Genomic DNA, 14,239 nt, shown 5'->3' with positions numbered 1-14,239 from the left:
TTTTTGGACTTCTGCTTCAGTGATATATAGTAACTGAAAAGATTTAGCTTTTATTTTAAGGTACAATGACTTTGGATTTTGCTCACGGAGAAAAATGTTCCCTGTGGAAATTTGGTATTTTTATATAAGAGTGTAATGTCTCCACTGGAACACCCTTTCGAGGGAGACAGAACAAAAGAAATGGGATATGGTCAGACTTTTATGGACTGCTCTAGTTTCTTATTTTCCCTGTAAAATAAATTATGCATTAATATCTTTGAGTTCCCTGGGTCACCTAACTCCTACTATCCCCCAAAGGATGCTCAGCATCCTAATGCACCCAGTGGTGATGTCACATCTGTGAATCGCTGCCACCAGAATCAATTATTCATCATCTGTCGCGCACGTGCTTTCTTTTGCTAAGTGGTGGTGGCCTTGCCCCTGCAAAGGCGCTGTTCGGAGGACCCATCGTTTCCCCCTGGGAAAGCCTGTGCCTTTGGCTTTGCACTTGCAGTAGTCTGGGGACCCGACAGCAAACCCCCCCCATGTCCCAGCGTCCCCAGGAGCAGAGGAGGGCAGCACGCAGCAAGCCCAGCCTGGCCCCCGGGCCCCTGCGAGGTTTCCATACCAGCACCAGTGCCAACCTGTCTGCGAGCAAAAACACGGAAAAGGAAGATTTCATTCTCCTGGAGCCATTCACAGGGCAGGAGCTCCTTGTTTCCAAGCTCAGTTCTTCGGGCCGCTTGCGAGGCTATCGTTAGCGTGGTGTCTTATAATGCTAAAAAAGCTGAAGAGCTCTATGAGCCGCAGAAGTAATGAAATCGACTTTCCAGCGGAATTTATTCCTGTTGCTTGAGCGACTTTTTAAACTGAACTACAAGACAGTAGTTCCCCTTCAGCTATTAATTGCTCCTTTTGTTATATCCAAGCCCATTAGTTATAAAATGAGCCCTGTTCTCCCTCGCAGCCCCCCTCCCGCAGAAGGTTGGGTGGTAACGCGCAGGGTGCTGTGCACGATTTAAAAGTCACACTTAAGAGCATCCAAAGTGAGTCGGGAAAACAACGCAGTTGCTTGAGCCTGGTCCCATATCTCTGCCAGTAGCTATTTTCTGAAAGGGGAAAAATGCATTTATTTGGGAAATCTCCACCCCTCTCTCAGGTGTGACTGAAATGTGCCAACTGGTATGAAAACGATGGAGAAGGGAACAGCAAAGCAAACAGACATGCACAGGCTGACTTATTTTCATAAGAAGCCAAGCTAAAAAATGTGCTAAAAGTATCTTCAGGTACTGCACTGACCTTGAGCTCTCTCACTTCATTAATTTTGTGATTTTATCACCACTTTTTCCAATTAAAAAAAATTCTTTTCCCCCTTCCTACGTAAAAATTCTTGGCCCTCCTTCTCCCACCCCTCACTGATCTCCACCTTTCTTTCAACTCTTGTAATCCTTGGTGTGATAATGAGTAAGGAAACGTTTTCAGACAAAAGCCTGATATTTTAATTTTGATAACCTCCCCAAGCAGCAAGGTTTGTGTGGGATGGAGATTAATGAAAGCAACGCACAATACGCCCCTGTCACCAGGTAGAGTTAAGAAGCAGATAACCCTCAGGGAAGGAAATGGTTCAAAAGGGGAATAAGTAATAACACATTTTAATTTTTCATGCATCCCTACCCACTGAATACTCTCTTTAATGGAAAGAGAACCCAAACTGTGAGTGAAGAGAAGATGAAAAAGAAACAGCAGCCTTAGTCTTTGGCTGTGCGCACGCAGGAGAGGGGACCTGGGGGGGCCCTGCTAGCAGCGGTAATCGGGACCGACCCAGGGTGTGCTGTCTGAAGGGGATGTTTTTCTGCTCATTTTTACCACCTGTCCTAAGGAACCCAGTAAGCTGTACAGCCCCATAATCCCCAAATCCACATGGTGCCCAGAGTCATGGCTAGCTGAAGCAGAGGGAGAAGGAGACATGGTGTTGGGGCAGAGCCCTGGGCAGCCCTCGCAGGGCTGGTGGGGCACTGTGAGGCACCAGGGTTACAAATTGAGGTCTAGAAACCCCCCAGCCACTGCTGCTGGTGCTCCACCACAGGTTGACAACTCACCTGCCCAGCAGAAGGAGATCCCCTGCTCCATGGGGATGCCTTTGCTCGCCATGCAGCGTTCAGCTGGTGGGGATCACCTCAAGCCCCAAAAGGTGCCAAGGAACCTACTCATTTTCATCTCAGCCCCAGGGCTCATCAGAAGGCACCGAACCCATGGCACAATCGAGTCCTTCAGCAGAAAGCTCACCCCAGAAGGCTCACACAGACACCTGAGGCACAGAGGTATCCACCTGCTGCTATTTTGCACTGCATTTCGCAGTAAAACCTACCCCAGGGGTCCATCTTTGGCAAGGCACGTCCCAGGTACCTTTCCCTAGATAGGGCAGGACAGGAGAGGCATAGGAAGGACTGGTTCTGCTTGTTGAGGATGGAGGCTGAGAGACTTGGGTCCTCAGGACAGCTGTAAACAAACACAGCTGCCCCAAATACCCATCCCCTTCCTCACAGACTTTCTGCATTTCACAGGTAGCCACCACCAAGAGATGGTGGAGAATTGGCCAGAGAGATGAAGATTTACCACTTTTCTAGTGTTTTAACCTCAAAGCCTGATCTCTCTTAATAGCTGCCCTTGCCCCTATATCGTGATCAGACTTGGATATAGCTATAATACAGTTTATTACTTGGATTATTTTTTAACTCTTTGAGTATAGCTGGTGGCCTTTGCTAATCTCCTCCCATCACCTCACTCAAATTGTATTGCAATGAGAAATTACTCAAATGACTGAAGGAGTCACGGATAAGTAACTCACTCCTTGGCTTTTCATCTCATGAAATAAGCTTCTAAAAATTGTTTCTGATGTGTTTCCTAAGTGATAACAATACTTTGTCAAATGGTTTGAGAATCTATTCCCAATACTTTCTGAATGAGTACGTAGCCCAAGAGAGCAGCTAGAATGAGGGTGGAAAAAAAGGCTGCCTGGAAGCATGGAGGAGACAGGGTGAATGATTAAAACATGCCACTGCGGTACATATACTGCATAACAATAATGCTAAATTGCAGTAAAAAAGGAAAATGATGGCTTCACATGGGACAGCTTGAAGCTGTTACCCATCTTGGCGCCTTCCTATCACTCTCTGTGTGAGGAAGCTACAAGAATATACTTGCAGAAGTGAAAACAACATGGCCAAACTGCAGTCCCCGATTCACCCTGCTGCAGCTAGTCGATATGGGCTCCTGAGAGAGGAGACAGCATTTAGACAGTGACAATCCCTAAATACAGCACTGGATATGAGTAAGAACTTATTGACTAGGTCAGACAATTTGGGGACCAGTCCCTGTTACCCTTAATTATGAGTTCAAGCATAAGCCTTTCAGTTCCCAGAAAGTCCAGACAGCAGCCCACTTGTCAGCCCTGTCAGCTTTTGAGTTTGTTATTGTCTTCTTAACAGACGAGACCGGTGCAAACAACTCCATACACATTTGGTGACAGTTACCCCTGGGACTGCTTGCCCTTCTGGCCCGGTGGCAGGTCTGTCCTTGAGTCCCAGTTCACTCCCACTGCAGCTCGGGCAAGTCTCGTGTCACCACATCTCGTGGTGTGCTTTCTTACTTGTAACGTAACTGTAGACACACATCGGCCCCCCCTTTACCTGTCTACTTGCTGCTCTGTTGACCTTGTGTGTTTAGTTTGCTAAATCTGTGGTTGGGCTTGTGCAATAACAACCTAACCAGAAAGCTCAAGCAACTGCTTGTTTACACCCACGCGCATAAATAAGCATAACAGACAAAAAATATTCAACTCATTTCACATTCTAATAAACAAAAGCAACACCTATGCCACTGACCCATATTGCATTTATGCTGTTTTGCCACAAGCCTTTTTCAGCATCAGAGATTCAGTGGCAGAACAGACATTTATGCTGGTAAGACTGTGTGTCAGTTTGGAAACGCTGCCAGGTTCTGGGCTCCCCTCAGACGTCTTGAAACTCCCCCTCATATCTCAAATATGACATACCATCAAAGAACTTGTCTCACAGCAGCAGATGTTTTCCTGGCTGCATGTTTTTGATGGAAGCTTCTGCTCTGCTCAACAGTAATCCTTTGGTTGTAGCCAAGTTTGTGGATTCATCTGTTTTGTAACAACACAGGAGTTTGTAAAAGGTCTTGTGCATAGGTACCACAAAAGTGTCTGCTGTGACTACTGGCTACCATGATATATACGCACTGTATAAACCAATCAATCTCCACTGTAACTGTAGCAAATTTTGTCCCTGGTCTTCCTTCCAGAGGCTCTGCGTCTTCTCATGGCTGGAAACCTTGTTCTGATTTGCAGTTCATTCATAGGTAGGGTGTACCTGTTTGTTTTCATCAGTTTTGTCCATTGCCTTACGCAGTTTTTCTGCCTCCCTGGTGCTTAACTACTGCATGTATTGGCAGAGGGCAACAGGATCTCAGTCTGGCTTTGTTTGGCTCCCTTTTCCTGCTCCCTTTTCCCCTTGTCTTTGGGTATCTGCATCCAACATCTGCTTCTCCTGCTTCCAAACTGTCACCTTTGATCAGTGAAGGAGAGTGCCTCCAGCAGTTACTGAGGGCACAAGAATACCTGTTTCTCTCCGAACCAGCCCAAGAAAGCCTGTAATATTTGCCCCGCAGGTAATGGGATCACCAGGTGCAACTAGCTAGTGGCAGGTTCAAAACAGGCAGAGTCCTGCTTTACCCACTGCCAGGCAAATTGCTCAGCCAAGGAGCTTCTCTGTGCCCCAGGGCAGTGATGGCGCCAGATGTTGGCATGGACTCAGAAAGCGGTTCCACAAGTTACGATTGAGGGTTGTCAAAAAACAAATCCACCCATTTTTCCTACAGAAGTCCTCGAGCTGAAACATGCTGGAGGCTGAGAAAAATCCCCTGGGCAAGAACCGCTGTAGGCTGGCTCTGGCACCCAGTGTTCCTGTGGCAGGGCATGTGTGCCTGGACAGGGGCCTGGCCACGCATTCACCCTCACTCCCGCAGGTCGATGCTGAGGCTCAGGCAGCAGAGAGAAAGAGGGGAGGAGGGACGAAGCACCAAAAAACCCCAGGCATCAAGAGATTGCTGTTTGGAGCCCCGCAGAGGCAGGGCAGATGCTGCCCTGCTGCCCCTGGCCCCACTGTCCCCGTCCCTGCCGTTAGGGCCCTCTGGCAGCTTTGCGGCGGGTGAGGGTCGATGATGTCGGTGTTTGACCCAGAAAAAGGAGCATCACACCCCCATCTGCACCCCAGGAGCAATGCCCCGAGCAGGGAGGCAGCAGCCTGTCCAAATTGAAGCCAATGGAGGGCCGCTTGCCTTACAGGGGCTTTGCAATGGCCTCTTCTCACGCGAATGGTGTGGGGTTTTGCTACCGTGTCCTCCTTTCCACAGTCTTATTAGCAAATCCCTTTTTAACTCAGGATCTTTGTTCATTTCATATTTCCCCAGGGAGAAAGGTGACAATCTGATCCAGATTTGGACACCATCCCTAAACGAGGCCACTCTCTGTACCTTTCACCTACACTCTCACCTTCCACCTTTGCCTGGCAAAGGAGGACTTCCACTTTATCAATGCCTGTAGGTGAAGTGGGAGAGGAAAGGCTTGCACATGTTACCAGGTCTGAGGAGTGAATTTATGAGGAGATTCATAACACAGCATTATACCTCCACCCTCTCAGCACATCAAGGTGCTCCCACATTTTGAAGAATTACAGTAGTGATTCCAAAACCTGCGGTCATGGATCAGTGGTCCAAGGACTACATCTGGGGGCCCGTGGAAGGTAACTAAACCCAGCAAGCTGATTGCCAGTGGGCTTAGTTTTAATCCATCCATGCAGGCAGCCACTGGAAAATACGTAGGGCTCCCCAAACAGGAAAAAGATTGAAAGGAGATCTCTCTAAGGTTTAACCTGTACTGAAGATTGCTGCTTCTATTTAATTTTCAGTCAAATACCTACATTTTCCTAGAAACAGTTTGTCATATAAATAGCCTTTCCTTCCTTCTGGGTGGTATTGAAAAAGTATTTGCTTATATGTACAACTGCCTCTCTGGAATGGGAAAATCAATTGTGAGTATAACTGCCCTACCATTGCACAGAGTAGTCAAAAGTCAGTAGTACTCCTACAGGAAAATACATTGTTAGAAATTGTACAGTACAAATAAGTACTTTTTTGAGCCAGACTGCAGCTTTAAGCCCTGGACCTACAAAATCTTGCTCTGTTAATGTTACGCACTGTGAGTTGCCTGATTGAAGTTCAGTAGGGCTGTTTGCGCTGCGTGAAGCTAAGCAGACAGGGAAGGCTTTGGGGGACTGGGGACTCACAGAGTAAGCGATGGGCTATAACTATGCTCCCTCAAGGGCAGACAAGGGAACAACTAATAACTTTGCCTCTGTGATAAGGATCTGTTTGTTTAAGGATGTGTCTATGTGGTCTTCAGGGCTGACAGATTTTCTCTGCTCAGACTCCAGGAGAGCTGAAGGGCAGCTACTTCTCAGCATCTGGGTACATGCGTTACCATGGCATTTACCGCAAGGAATATATACAGCCACGCAACCATTTTATGCCTTTAGTATGCCATGTGGATTTGCCCTCGTAAGAGCAGTAGAAAGGCCATAGGAGGCCAGACCAGAGCTTCATGTAGCCCAGTGTCCCGCCTCTGCTGTTGCCCGATAGACAATTCTCAGGGAAAGTGCATAAGGGGAAGGGCAGGTATGAAATGACCCACATCTGACAACATCTGGATAATGTTCAGGCACTTTCTGACAAGGCAGCTACATGCAAACCACCATGCTTAATAATAACTGAATGTGAATGAATGTGCCTAAATATTTTTGAACAAATATATACCATTGACTTCAACATCCTGTGGCGGTGAGTTGTAGAGTTTTACTTAGAGTCACAAGTCATCCTTAAACTGCTGTTCTCTTACTCCAGAAAGCTAAGAATTTATTGCTGTTTCTTCCTTGAGGCCTGCTGAGCCCACCTGCGTGAGGCCAGAGGCAGGATTTTGACCATCTTCCATTCTATAAACCAATTGCCTCTGTGGCTGCTACCTGCCTCCCAACTGCCCTGTGATTGACTGCATCAGTGGCCCACTCAACACATATGCCTCCATGCAGTTGTCTGGAGTAGGTAAACAGCTTTGCCTTGGTAGGTTCTGCCATGTGACAACATCAGACGAAATTTGAGCCATGGCTAATAATAGCATTATTGCGGGCCATTTCTCTGGGAGTAGCACGAATTTTTCTTTTCATGCTGCCAGATTTTATGCACGTGATTGAATATTCCCATGTTATTTCTCCCATTTCCAAAGTGACAAAACCTGCTGTCCCTTAGGAGGAACCCACCCACCATGACAACCCCCCAGGGAGAGGGGGCTCACAGTTCTCCATTATGGCTGTCGCTGCTCAGATGGAGTTCCTCTGCAATTCTTGTTGAGCTGATTAGACTGGAGTGGAAGAAATCAACTTCCACGGCAGTCTGAAAATAGCAAGGCACAGAAAAGAACCCTCTGCTGTGCCCAACTATTAAAGGAGACTCAAAAGACGGGTTAAATGGCAACCTAACATTTCTGAGGCATTTTCTTGCCTTTTTTTCAGTAGATTTAACTGTTCCTCAACTCAAAGCCAGTGAACTCTGAAGATCTTAAGTGACTAAGGCTACCATTTTTGGTCAATACAAAGGGCGTTTATTTGTCTCGTTGACAAATGTGCATCAGCAGCTTCATTATTAGAGATGAAAAAAGGTGGACCTGGCACTCCTGGGGTACTTGTGTTATATATAATTCTCTTATTACCGTTGGCCTTAAAATATTTCAGCATGACAAGATCAGAGCCAGTGTCATCCTTTTTTATTTAAATTTAATTTACACAAAATAATGTTCTTCTTGCTCCATTTCTTCCAATTCCCTCTCTTTTCCTCCCCTGTTCATTTTTCTTTATCATTTCAAAGTTAGTCCCCTCACCAATGTCACCCCCTTCCATGGTCCCACACACAGTTCACCTTTGCAAAACACAGCAAAAAGCCACGCATTTATTCTGCATGTCATTTGCAGCTATTTGTTTCAATTAAAAACAAGAATTTGCAAATTGAGTGGCGCTGTCATTCAGCAGATGTCATTTAATGCTTTTGCAGAGACAGACGAAAGTTGTTGGTCTTTCTTGTTCAAGTTGTTTCCTTTTAGTATCATTCTTACCTCCTCTGGTGCTGTACCCTTCTAGCACAAGTTTACATCATAGTGTGCTTTTCTTTGAACCATTTTTTACCCTTCATAGACCCAACTGGCCTTTCTTCAGCTGGCTCTCAGTAGCTTCAGAGGCAAGTTTGTAACCCTAACAGTGGGACTGTGGTGTTTGATTTAGCTCCAGTAGGCCCACGCTCAGAAGTCTGTCCGAATCTGGGTGAAGGCAGTAAATGATCGGTGGGATGTGGAGCACTACGATGAATCACGCACACTCCTGGTCGGTAGCTAGGGCTAGCTGAAGCTGCCCTGCACCAGGCCAGCTGAGGAGCTCCCTCCCTCGGCTTTTAATTCTTGCCTAACCATTCCTGCAGACAAATGGTTTTAACAAAAGAAAAACATTTTCTGAGTCTTCTTTGTGTCCTTCATCCTCACTCAACAGCTGCTCCCCTCTGCTTAGGGAGCAATGTCTGCTCCCATGGGTCCAACACGTGTCGTCGGGAAAAAATACCACAGCAAAATCTTCAGCAGACTCTGGCCACCCCAAAGGCAAGGGCTTATTCCCTGAGACCCTGAGCACACACAGCTGGAGATGGAGATAGTGGTAGTGTTAGGTGTCCCTAAACTCCTCTCTCTGGGTTGATGAGCATGCCAGGAGTTCACCCTTTGCCAGCCCATCAACGTGCTGCAACGCTGTACCTTTTGGTCCTCTGAAAATCCCATTGTACAAAAATTATAGACTCCACAAGAAAACCCCATGGCTGTCTGACAGGAACACCATTGGCTCCTTCTATAAAAATAACATATACCCCAAGCATGTAATAGAAAGAAATTCACAGCTCGGGTAATGAGGCAGACAAGCATGACTGTTGTTGGGTGTAACAGAAGTTAGTGCTGAAGCTATGCAGCTAATATATTAATGCATACATATATGGCTGATTATGTATTATTACTACAATTAAGGAATATTGCCAGTGGAATACAATGTTATGACAGTGTAATGTTCTCTAAACTACCCTCTTGGCAGATATAAAAAATAAATGGAAAATCCGGAGATAAAAAGGCCATGAATTGCATAGTGGATGAATTTGGCCCACCATCCTCACTAATGTAGCATGGGTTGCTCTGGCATGTGATGCTGGATTGCTTGGTTGTACCACAACATCATCTGCCCGTGACAACCATTTAATACTTGTCCATAGTCCCAGTCACTGTAACTTGCAGTGTCTCAGCCCCAAAGAGCAAAATCTAGAATTTAGACTCTGCTGAGGTTAACATGGAGGTTTCCTTTGTTTTTCTTTTTTTGCTGTGCAAGATCTTTTAGCTCACTAAAGCAGAAATTAAGAGCAAAAGAAACACCTCAATTTGGGTTTTGCTGTGGCCCTACTGAATCATCATGTTTAAAAATGAATCGTGCATTTGTCATCTGCTGAACCAGGGCTCAAGCGTTAGGTCTAAATAACTAGTGCTCCCAAGAGACATTTAATATCAGGGTCATGTGAAACTGTCATCATGGCCCAGCACAGCCCCTCAAGGGTCAAGGCAACTTGGCAAGTATGAGAAGAGCCACTCCTGAGAGACAAGCGCTGAGTCTGCGCTGCTGAAGAAAACTAGGCACAGCTGGACAAGGTTGTCTTTTTGTGGGAGGTCTGTGCCCAGCTGTTTGAGTGGATGGCAGCTCTAGAGATGCTGCAAGGAAAGGCAAAAGGAAATAAAGACTAATTGCCTTGAGGTTTTCTAATCTCCTGCCCAACACCTCCTCATCTGGACTAAACCAGTCACTGCTGAAAAAACTCCATAGCACAGAGTGATGCTGATTTACACCAGGTGCAAATCTGGCTGTTAAAATCTTTGTGTCCTAGAAATTGCCTTCTCTTTACTAGCTCAATTTACGCAGACAGGTGAGTGTATCAGGGTAGAGAGCGGCTGTAGGAGAGCAGCAATGAGCCCCTACTGGCTTCTAACAGCAGCATTATGTTAATAGTTACTGAATGAGGAGAAAATAAGCTGAGGGGAAGCATGAGAGGAAAATTCAGGGGCAAGTGGCAGAGCTCAGTGAGCCGCATCATTAAGATGCTGCAAGAGATAGAGGACAGACATCTGCAGATCACAAACACATTTTGCCAAGCTCAGAACTGCAGAGAAGTTTGCCAGTCTGCCTCCTCTCCCATGCTCAGACATAGAGACAGAGTTCCTTTAAAATAAAACCATTATAAAACCTTCCAAGAAGCCCAGCACAAAAGAAAATCTACCCTAAGGCCTTAGCTAGAGCTATACCTGTTAGCAGCTTAACAATGATATAGGTTGGTGAACAATTATATTCTTTGCTGAAGAAAGACTCTTCTGCTCTAAAGAAGCCTTTAAAAAAACAAAAGAAAAAAGCAGCAAGATCCAATTTTCAGGATCTCCAAGTGCCAAAAGAAAGTGCATAGATAGTACGTATTTTTCCAAATCTGCTTTCCTCCCTCCTCTTATTTGTTTTATCCTTAGTCTGTAATTTAGAAGTCTCTAATAGATAGCAAAGCAAGGCTGCAAGAGAGTGCCGCTGCAGAAGGGCGTGCCAGGGCTGTCCAGTGGATCAAGGCGATACCTGAAGTCAAACAGCGGTTGTGGCAGCGGTGCACTCAGACACATCGAGGGCACCGGGTGCGTGTGAAGGGACAGAGGATGACCCAGACCTGCTGCCAAGAAAGGCTGCATCAGGTGTATGTACAGCTCCACTGCTGACATTACTTTGCTGAGTAGCATAAGCCACAGGTTATGGAGGTCGTTGCACTGTTGGTCCTTCCACGTTGGTTATGGCCAGACCATAGGCTTCAACATGTCTCCCAAGCCTTGGGAAGGAAATCCTTTTTCTGGCTGGCCCAAGGTTGGTCCACAGCTTCCCAGCCTACAGGGGAAATGTAAAACTACAGCACAAATGTATTGTATTTATAATCTAAATAACATGCAAAAATTGTTATCAGATAGGAGTTTTGTTCTGGTTTGTGTTTTAACCAGATAGCAGGGGGCTGCTGAGTGGGCTAGGCTGCCTCTCAGTCCTGCAGTTGGGCTGACAAGGTTGGTATCATTAACTCAAATCATTTGTCCCATGGCATTTTAGGGAAAGTTCTCTTTAGAAGCTCCCTGGCTCTTTTTTTTACCCCCAAACTCTAGTCTCTGAAAAAAGCTTGTGTCTTCCTTGCTGGTTCTGCAGATTCCTCTAAGCTAACAGTTCCCACTTCACCTCATGAGTGTGTGCTTGCAGCAGGTCATTGGGATTTATGGTGGGGTCCTTATTCACCTTTCCTACAGCTCTCTCCTAAATCAGATCAGTACATTCACACAGAAAAGGAAAAAAAATACTCCTGTTGGACAGTAACTTCACCTCACCAATCAGGTCACTTACAATACTCCCGTCACTATTATACACTAATACTTGCATGTTAAATAGACACCAGCAGCTCTTCTGTTTCAGCTCAAGAATCAGTTCAAGAATATGAGGACTTCTGTGATGGCCCCAGGGAGTGGGAGGGGAGGCAGGCGTGCGGCATGCACGTGATACATGGCTCAAGGTTTTTCCCTGCTTGGAATTTCTTGCCTGTAAACAGAACCTCACCTGGTCAGAGAAGCTGCTTCATATACCTGGTGAAGCAGAGGTGGGAGAGGCAGTCGCTTCATCTTACACCTCTCAAACAGCCCTTTTCACCTCCTGCTCTGGATGGCGGACCTGAAAGCATGGCAAAGAAATCCTGTGTTCTGGCTCTTATACCATCCTGTTGGCTTTGAATAGAAGGTTTTGTCCATCCCTTCCCCAAAGGGAATGTGGCAACCCCTCATGTAGAGTGTACCTTGTGCTAACAGAGCAAGCAGAGAAGGCACACAAGGCTGTCACCCTGCGAGGGGAAAGCCCAGCTCTGGGGACAACTGGTGGCCATTCTGCAGCTTCTAGCAGAGCTATGATCTCGACATACCTGCAGGAGAGTCTGGACTCTCAACAGTTGTCTCCAACCATGGTGATGGCTGCTCTGGGGAAAGCTTGAAGCTTACTCTGAGAACGGAACTTGCCTTTTTTTTGAACAGCCTCCAAAGACACCACTGAACACCGAGACTTTGCCGATATAGTCATGCCTGAGTAGGACCCAGTCTGTACAGTCTCTTGGTACAGGATCAAATTTGTCAAATCAGACACCAAATGCATTGCATCATGCATTATTCTGACTGAAGTCTATCTAGACAACAGGGCATTTTTCTATCGCTAACAACCAGCTTCCCTTCCTCCTTTCTCTCTCTGCAATTAGCTGGGAACAATCAGTCTTCCTGATGGCCCTTTAAAAACTGAAGAGATCAAATATATTCAAACTGTTTGAAAAATCACATGTCCTTAGGAACAAAAATGAGAGGTTGTGACACTGCTGTAGAGCTTGCGGTCAAGTGGTATGAAAGCAGGTTCTTTTAAAGGACTTTAACTGCAGCTGCCTATTAGCAATGAGTAAGAAATCCTGGGGGGATGGGGCTGGAGATGGGCCAGAAAAAGAGGAGAAAGATAGTAAGCAAAAGCGTTTTCACTCCTCACCTGTGAGAAACAGGCTGACAGCAATAATTTCAAAGTTTCTAACAGACAGGTAGAGTGTTTTAAAAATGTTTTTAAGTGTTTTTAAACAGTGTCTTCTCCCATCTCCAGGATTATTGTGGTCTGCTTTTAGCCAGCAGGGTGCAGTGAAACTGTTTTAAATGGCCCAGGAAAGTGTTTAAGTACATACCAAACTTTAAGTCAGGATGAAGCTACATTGGACTGTACGAGGCGCATCTGTACTACTCAGCGGTATGGAGACTCAAGCTTGCTGCAGCAAAGTTCTCAACATACTGCGGAAAACCTAACTAAACCTCCTTTCTACACCAGAACCATTACCTCTGCCTGGGATGGCCGTATGCTGTGTAGACATACACACACAGCATTTTCTATGCAGACTTTTTCTATTTTATATCTTGATATTTCATGAGAAAGGCCCCCACATTTTTTCTAGTGCTCTGGCTGGCTGTGGAAGAGTTAAACGTTACGTGTCCCTCTTGAAGGCTAAGTTCTTATGGCCATATTTGAGAATGACTTTGCATGAACGCCTTAAGCCTCAAACCTGAAGAAAGGCCTATACACAGGAAAGCTTGTTTGCTTTTTCTGAGACATTGTCTCATGGTTTCATAAAAAACATTACCACTTCCCACAAACCTTGCCTCACCTGTGTAATATGGCAATAAGTTGAACTGCAAAGCAAATTAGCATAAATCTAATGTGTACATATTTATATATATTAACACCCCCTCCCGCCCCCGGATATTTTCATGAATGGATGAATTTGTTATGGTTCCACTGATCAAAATGCCATCTCCTTATCTGGTGTATTTTACCGCTACTACTGTGACAGTTCAAGCATCAGGTGTACAACAGGCACACAGCAGCACAGAGATGGCCTATGCTCTTCCACGGGCTTTAGGAAAGGTTTTGGGGAAGCCCCATCAGGATGCAATACGCCACGGGGTGGGTTGTCTACAGGCCGAGTGCTAGCAAGGGGAAGGCTGAAAATGCCGAAGAGCTGCCTTAGGAAGTGGTGGCAGGCAATAAGCGGCATTACGAGCAAATGATTGCAAACATTCAAAATCTGGCTAGGTGATATCGGTTATTTAATGAGGCCAGCATTGGGCAGACAGCCATGGGAACCAGACAGTTTCCTGGCTCACGTAACGTATGTCAATGGCAACAACAACAAAAGGAGGTTGTCGTAGCCAAGCACCTGCCACAAATTAAAAGTATGGATTGGTTTTCAATTATTTTCAGGAAATTAACATTCAAAATGAGGTAGTTTGACTACGTGCCACTGAAAGCCCAAATACAATTATGACCCAAATCAGAAAATCTGTGGCAATGAAAACAACGTGGGGGGAAAGAGATCTGTCATGGTGGCATCTGTCAGAACCTCATGGTTTTTTAATGATTGATCTGAATGGCTCTGGATAAAGGGATTAGTTGATTACTTTGATGTCCGGTGCTTTTTTATA

This window comes from Vanellus vanellus, assembly GCF_965231255.1.
Source record: "Vanellus vanellus genome assembly, chromosome: 1".
NCBI lineage: Eukaryota > Metazoa > Chordata > Aves > Charadriiformes > Charadriidae > Vanellus > Vanellus vanellus.
This window is presented reverse-complemented; position numbering follows the sequence as displayed.